The sequence below is a fragment of the Neoarius graeffei genome, chromosome 1 (genome assembly GCF_027579695.1).
Source record: "Neoarius graeffei isolate fNeoGra1 chromosome 1, fNeoGra1.pri, whole genome shotgun sequence".
NCBI classification, from domain to species: domain Eukaryota; kingdom Metazoa; phylum Chordata; class Actinopteri; order Siluriformes; family Ariidae; genus Neoarius; species Neoarius graeffei.
The window spans coordinates 29,214,283-29,219,836 of NC_083569.1; the positions used below are offsets into that span (position 1 = coordinate 29,214,283).

General features: G+C 45.1%; 3 non-coding genes across 3 annotated transcripts; 2 read left to right on the forward strand and 1 right to left on the reverse strand.

Annotated features, from left to right (window-relative positions):
• Nucleotides 1-684: 684 nt before the first annotated feature.
• trnav-uac (transfer RNA valine (anticodon UAC)) lies at nucleotides 685-757 on the forward strand. The gene has a single exon. It is a non-coding gene; the product is annotated as a tRNA-Val (tRNA).
• A 1,374-nt stretch (nucleotides 758-2,131) lies between these two features.
• trnav-cac (transfer RNA valine (anticodon CAC)) lies at nucleotides 2,132-2,204 on the forward strand. The gene has a single exon. It is a non-coding gene; the product is annotated as a tRNA-Val (tRNA).
• A 1,770-nt stretch (nucleotides 2,205-3,974) lies between these two features.
• Nucleotides 3,975-4,165, reverse strand: LOC132898071 (U2 spliceosomal RNA). The gene has a single exon (XR_009656445.1). It is a non-coding gene; the product is annotated as a U2 spliceosomal RNA (small nuclear RNA).
• Between the last annotated feature and the right edge of the window lie 1,389 nt (nucleotides 4,166-5,554).

Genomic DNA, 5,554 nt, shown 5'->3' on the forward strand with positions numbered 1-5,554 from the left:
TTATTGTTTATCTACATTATCTACATTTCTGTTGACTGTGGAAGCATGGACATTGCAATTTGTCACAAGGAGGTGGTGTTCTCAAATACCACTTTGTTGCTTGTTTATGGAGTGAGGTCAGGTCAACGGGCCTGCACACGGCATCAGAGCGCTGCAAAGCGGCTTTGACTCTGGAATGCTTCATCACGTATCAACGAGTATTTGCCAGCCAACATTCAGACACATTTGCTTATTAACTCTAAAACAGTGACTGTGCAGTTCTCCGTTTGTGGAAAATAGGCAAAGTAGCAGCTTGTCAACAACGAAAGACAAACATGCAGGTGCCCGTGTGCTTCAGGCACGCCCAGGTTTGCGCAAACCGATGGTATTCGACTACATGCAACGCGAGCGGAAAGCAGAAGGAGCAGCCCTCAGTCACCTCCTTGGCAAGGCAGTGACGATCAACCGATCCGTTCCAGCTGTTTCCTCCCAAGTGCCATGCCACGCTCTCTGCCTTTCATTAGAGAAACAAAGCGTTAAAGAGTGTGCGCTGGCCAGGAATCAAACCCAGGTCAACTGCTTGGAAGGCAGCTATGCTAGCCACTATACCACCAATACTGTAGGCATACTATGGGGACAAAGGCCTAAGTGCCATTGCTTCTGTATTTGAGGCCCAGGCAACAGCTGATTGGCGCTAGCGCTGCGGTTTCTGTAGTGTAGTGGTTATCACGTTCGTCTTACATATGAAAGGTCCCCAGCTCAAAACTGGGCAGAAACAGTGGCTGGTTGATTTATTTATTTTTTGAACTCGGCAGTGAGTGACTGCTGAGCTGTGATCTCTGCTCTGTCCGTGCCAACTACGGAAGCAAGTATTTGCTTTCGACCAGCCAACGTATGGACACATTTGCTGAACAAATCTTAAACAGTGACTCTACAGTTCTCTGTTTGTGGACAAATATACACGTGTCGCTTGTAGCCAACGAAAGGAAAACATGCAGGAGCCCATGTTCTTCACCGTTTCATGGGTCGAATGTACGCAGGGGCAAACTGATGTCATTCAAACCTGCAAACAACGACTTATGTTGCTAGTGGAAAGAACAGCCCTCAGTCACCTCCTTGGCCCGTCCAAACAAGGCATTCGATTTCTTCCCGTGATGTTGTTGCAGCGCTATTCAATGCTGAACCTTGTCACACTCGACCACCAGCTCATCTCTACGATGCCAAGGCCGTGCCCCTATTCTTGTGACAGTTGTATGAGTGTGATCTGCATTCTTCTTGAGGCCCAGGCAAGAGCTAGCACTCGCGTGGTTTCTGTATTGTATTGGTTACCACATTCGCTTAACACGAGAAAGGTCCCCGGGTGGAAACGGTGCAGGTTTTCTTGAATGTGGCAGCGAACAAATGTCAAGCTGCCATCTCTGCTCCGTCCCTGCCTTTTGGAACAATCCCAACCGTGGCTGCAGCTTTAAAAACAAAATCGAGCATTATCTACATTTCTGTTGACTGTGGAAGCGTGGACATTGCAATTCGTCACAAGGAGGTGGTGTTCTCAAATACCACTTCATTGCTCATTTACGGAGTGAGGTCAGGTCAACGGGCCTGCACATGGCATCAGAGCGCTGCAAAGCGGCATTGACTCTGGAATGCTTCATCACGTATCAACGAGTATTTGCCAGCCAACATTCAGACACATTTGCTTATTAACTCTAAAACAGTGACTGTGCAGTTCTCTGTTTGTGGAAAATAGGCAAAGTAGCAGCTTGCCGACAACGAAAGACAAACACGCAGGTGCCCATGTCCTTCAGGCACACCCAGGTTTGCGCAAACCGATGGTATTTGACCACATGCAACGCGAGCGGAAAGCAGAAGGAGCAGCCCTCAGTCACCTCCTTGGCAAGGCAGTGACAAGCAACCGATCCATTCCTGCTGTTTCCTCCCAAGTGCCTCGCCATGCTCTCTGCCTTTCATCAGAGCAATGAAGCATCAAAGGGTGTGCATTGGCCAGGAACTGAACGCAGGTGAACTGCTTGGAAGGCAGCTATGCTTGCCACTATACCACCAGTGCAGCAGGCCAACCCTGGGGACACATGCCTAAGTGCCATTGCTTCTGTATTTGAGGCCCAGGCAACAGCTGATAGGTCCAAGAGCTGCGGTTTCTGTAGTGTAGTGGTTATCACATTTGTCTCACACATGAAAGGTCCTTGGTTTGAAACCGGGCAGAAACAGCGCTGGGTTGGTTTATTTAATTATTTTTTAAACTCGGCAGTGAGTGACTGCTGAGCTGTGATCTTTGCTCTGTCCGTGCCAACTACGGAAGCAAGTATTTGCTTTTGACCAGCCAAGGTATGGACACATTTGCTGAACAAATCTTAAACAGTGACTCTACAGTTCTCTGTTTGTGGACAAATATACACCTGTCGCTTGTTGCCAACGAAAGGAAAACACGCAGGAGCCCGTGTTCTTCACCGCTTCATGGGTCGAACGTACGCAGGGGCAAACTGATGTCATTCAAACCTGCAAACAAGTACTTACGTTGCTAGTGGAAAGACCAGTCCTCAGTCCCCTCCTTGGCCCATCCAAACAAGGCATTTGATTTCTTCCAGTGATGTTGTTGCAGCGCTTTTCGATGCTGAACCTTGTCACACTCGACCACCAGCTCATCTCTACGATGCCAAGGCCGTGCCCCTATTCTCGTGACAATTGTTTAAGTGTGACCCGCGTTCTTCTTGAGGCCCAGGCAAGAGCTAACACACGCGTGGTTTCCGTATTGTCTTGGTTACCACGTTCGCTTAACACGAGACCGGTCCGCGATTCGAAACCGGGCGGAAACAGTGCTGGTTTTCTTGAACTTGGCAGCGAACAAATGTCGAGCTGCCATCTCTGCTCCGTCCGTGCCTTTTGGAACAATCCCAAACCGAGACGCTGAAAAAGCTTCACGTGTTTTCTACTGTGCAGTGGTTTCCCCTTGCACCTACAGTAACAAGTGAATAGACGCTCCTGAGAAACCTGGCAGAGCCATGCTTTGCCTTTTGAGCTCTGCTTTCGTTAACGTCCAGTTATTGCCTTGCTAAAATCAGGTACTCTCGAAACAGCCAGAAAGACAGAACCTTAACGTGACCGGATTGCTTTCTGTGGATTAGTGATTGTCATGTTCTCCTATGTGCAGACGACCATCGGGACAAAACCTCATTTGAACGGTTTCCCTGCCTCTCTGGTTGTCCGTCAAGGTCCGTGACGGCTGCTTTAAAAACAAAATCGGGCATTATCTACATGTCTGTTGACTGTGGAAGCATGGACATTGCAATTCGTCATGGGGAGGTGGTGCTCTCAAATACCACTTGGTTGCTCGTTTACAGAGTGAGGTCAGGTCAACAGGGCTGCACACGGCATCAGAACGCTGCAAATTGGCATTGACACTAAATGTCACTTGAACAGCCTTGAAGGACACACCCCTTAGGAGGCATGCTTTGGTTTTACGTGCTCCTACGGCCGGTCTACGTGCAAGAAACGCATGGAGGGCGTGCATGTGACGTGCTGATTTTCGAGCCGTAGACTGGCCGCAGACTGGCTGCAGAGGTTCTTTGTCATGTCAAACAAACTCTACGGGCGCTTACGTTTTTTTCAGGTTGCAAGACAAACTTATGGCCAACGCACATCTTTCTCCATGAACAAAAAAAAAAAAACGCAGCGATTTGGGAAACGCCAAAAAATTGTATGGCCGGTTGTGACCTAGGGGAGAGAATTACTGCAGACTAACAGTCCAGTAGCTTGTTGAACATGGAGAAAACCAGGAAATGGGGAAAAGGTCAACCCAGCAAAGAAATAACTTTTTTCTTTACTTATTTTTTTAACAAGACAATTTCTAGATCCTCCTACAATGTCATGTGAACAGATAGAATAGAAAAAGCTCTATTCCCACTCATTACTTTAGAAAACTCATTTATTATCTTTATTTAAAGAATATATCAAATAAGAAAGCTGTTTCTTTGTATTTAGAACAAGGCACTACTCCTGGAAATACTATAAAACCAGGTTGATGAGTGGAGCAGAAGAAGCAAACCCCAACTCCGGCTCCTTGGTCGAAAAGTCTATTTAATATAACATTTTCAGTTAAATAACATGTCAGATATTAAAGTGATAAAAACAAACACTATGCTTCATCTAAAACAAACAGCAGAGAAACAACAACTTATTACTGTCAATGGCTTTAAATATACCACTTCCAAATATTAAAATCCAGAAAGGTAAACACAGATAGACTCCACCCCCAACAGCTGGATCCTTTTGAACAGAGACATCGCTTTGGGCGTGTGTGTGGTTTCCATGCAAAAAGTTCAATATTTCTAACATTTGACCACCAAAAATGTGCAGCTCTACCAGAGCAAAGCCTGCAAAAATAAGCTGAACTCATTAACATTCCTCTCCCCGGAAATCTGTAATATATAGATTGAGGCACTGCCTAAAAGCCCATCTGTTTCTGGGTTGTAGAATTTTCTTATATCATAGCCAGCCTCTCTTGTTTTATTTCTTTACCATTATAGTTACTATACTGTTTCCTTATCTTGTACAAAACATACACAGAAAGAGAATAGCTCTGGCCTGATGAGTAGAGTCAGAGCACTGATTTTATTTACAAATTCGATTTCACCATTGCTGAGACAAGAATACAAGAAAAATAATATCATATTGAAAACTAAATATAATACAATGAATCCGCTGCCCGGTACGAAACCCCGGGATAAAACCCCAGTGGGATTAGAACCTCCCAGGAACGGACTCCTCATCCGAATGCAGCGCATGGAGCTCTGGGGATTCGAGCTTTGACTTTGAAAAGATGATCGAGGTTTTGTTAAAAAAAAAGTGCAATTGAGGAAATATTTAAAACACTCAGCATCGACATTATCAGCATACTAATATTAAGAAATTGTGTTATGAAACTAGAAAGACCATTAAAGAGTTTTCTAGAGTTATAGTTTGTTTGTAAAAGATGAAAATATTGTTTTCGAAGTGTGCACGTTTTGCATGAACCAATGGAAACTCAGGCATGGTTCCAGAGAGCAACGAGCAGGCTAGGAAGGGCAGTTTGGGGGGCTTGCCATAGTTAGTTGGACAAACCCTCAAACACAGCAGGGGAATTAGCACAAATGGTAGAGTGCTTGCTTAGCATGTAAGCAGTAGTGAGCTTGAGGCCCACATTCTCCAAAACAGTAACTGCCATCTTGCTTGCTTTTAACAGAGAAAAACTTTTTTGTCTTCTTGCAAACCATCTGAATCATCTGCACTTTCAGCCAAGTCAAGATCAAATTTCTTTTGCCACATTCAAAGCAGCACATCTGTGAAAACAGTCAGTATTTGGATTAAACCCACAACCTTGGCACTGTTTGCAACAATGACCAAAATCAACTAGCTGCATACTACTTTTCTGCTGATATGCTCCTCTGATGAGCTCCGAATGTTAGCTAACAGATTCCTTTCAGTTTGCTTGTCTTTATTTTCTGAATTGCTGACTGACCTCAGTGTCTCCAACTCACATTTTTCAACAGGGTTGTCATATTCCCACCATCCACTATGAAAT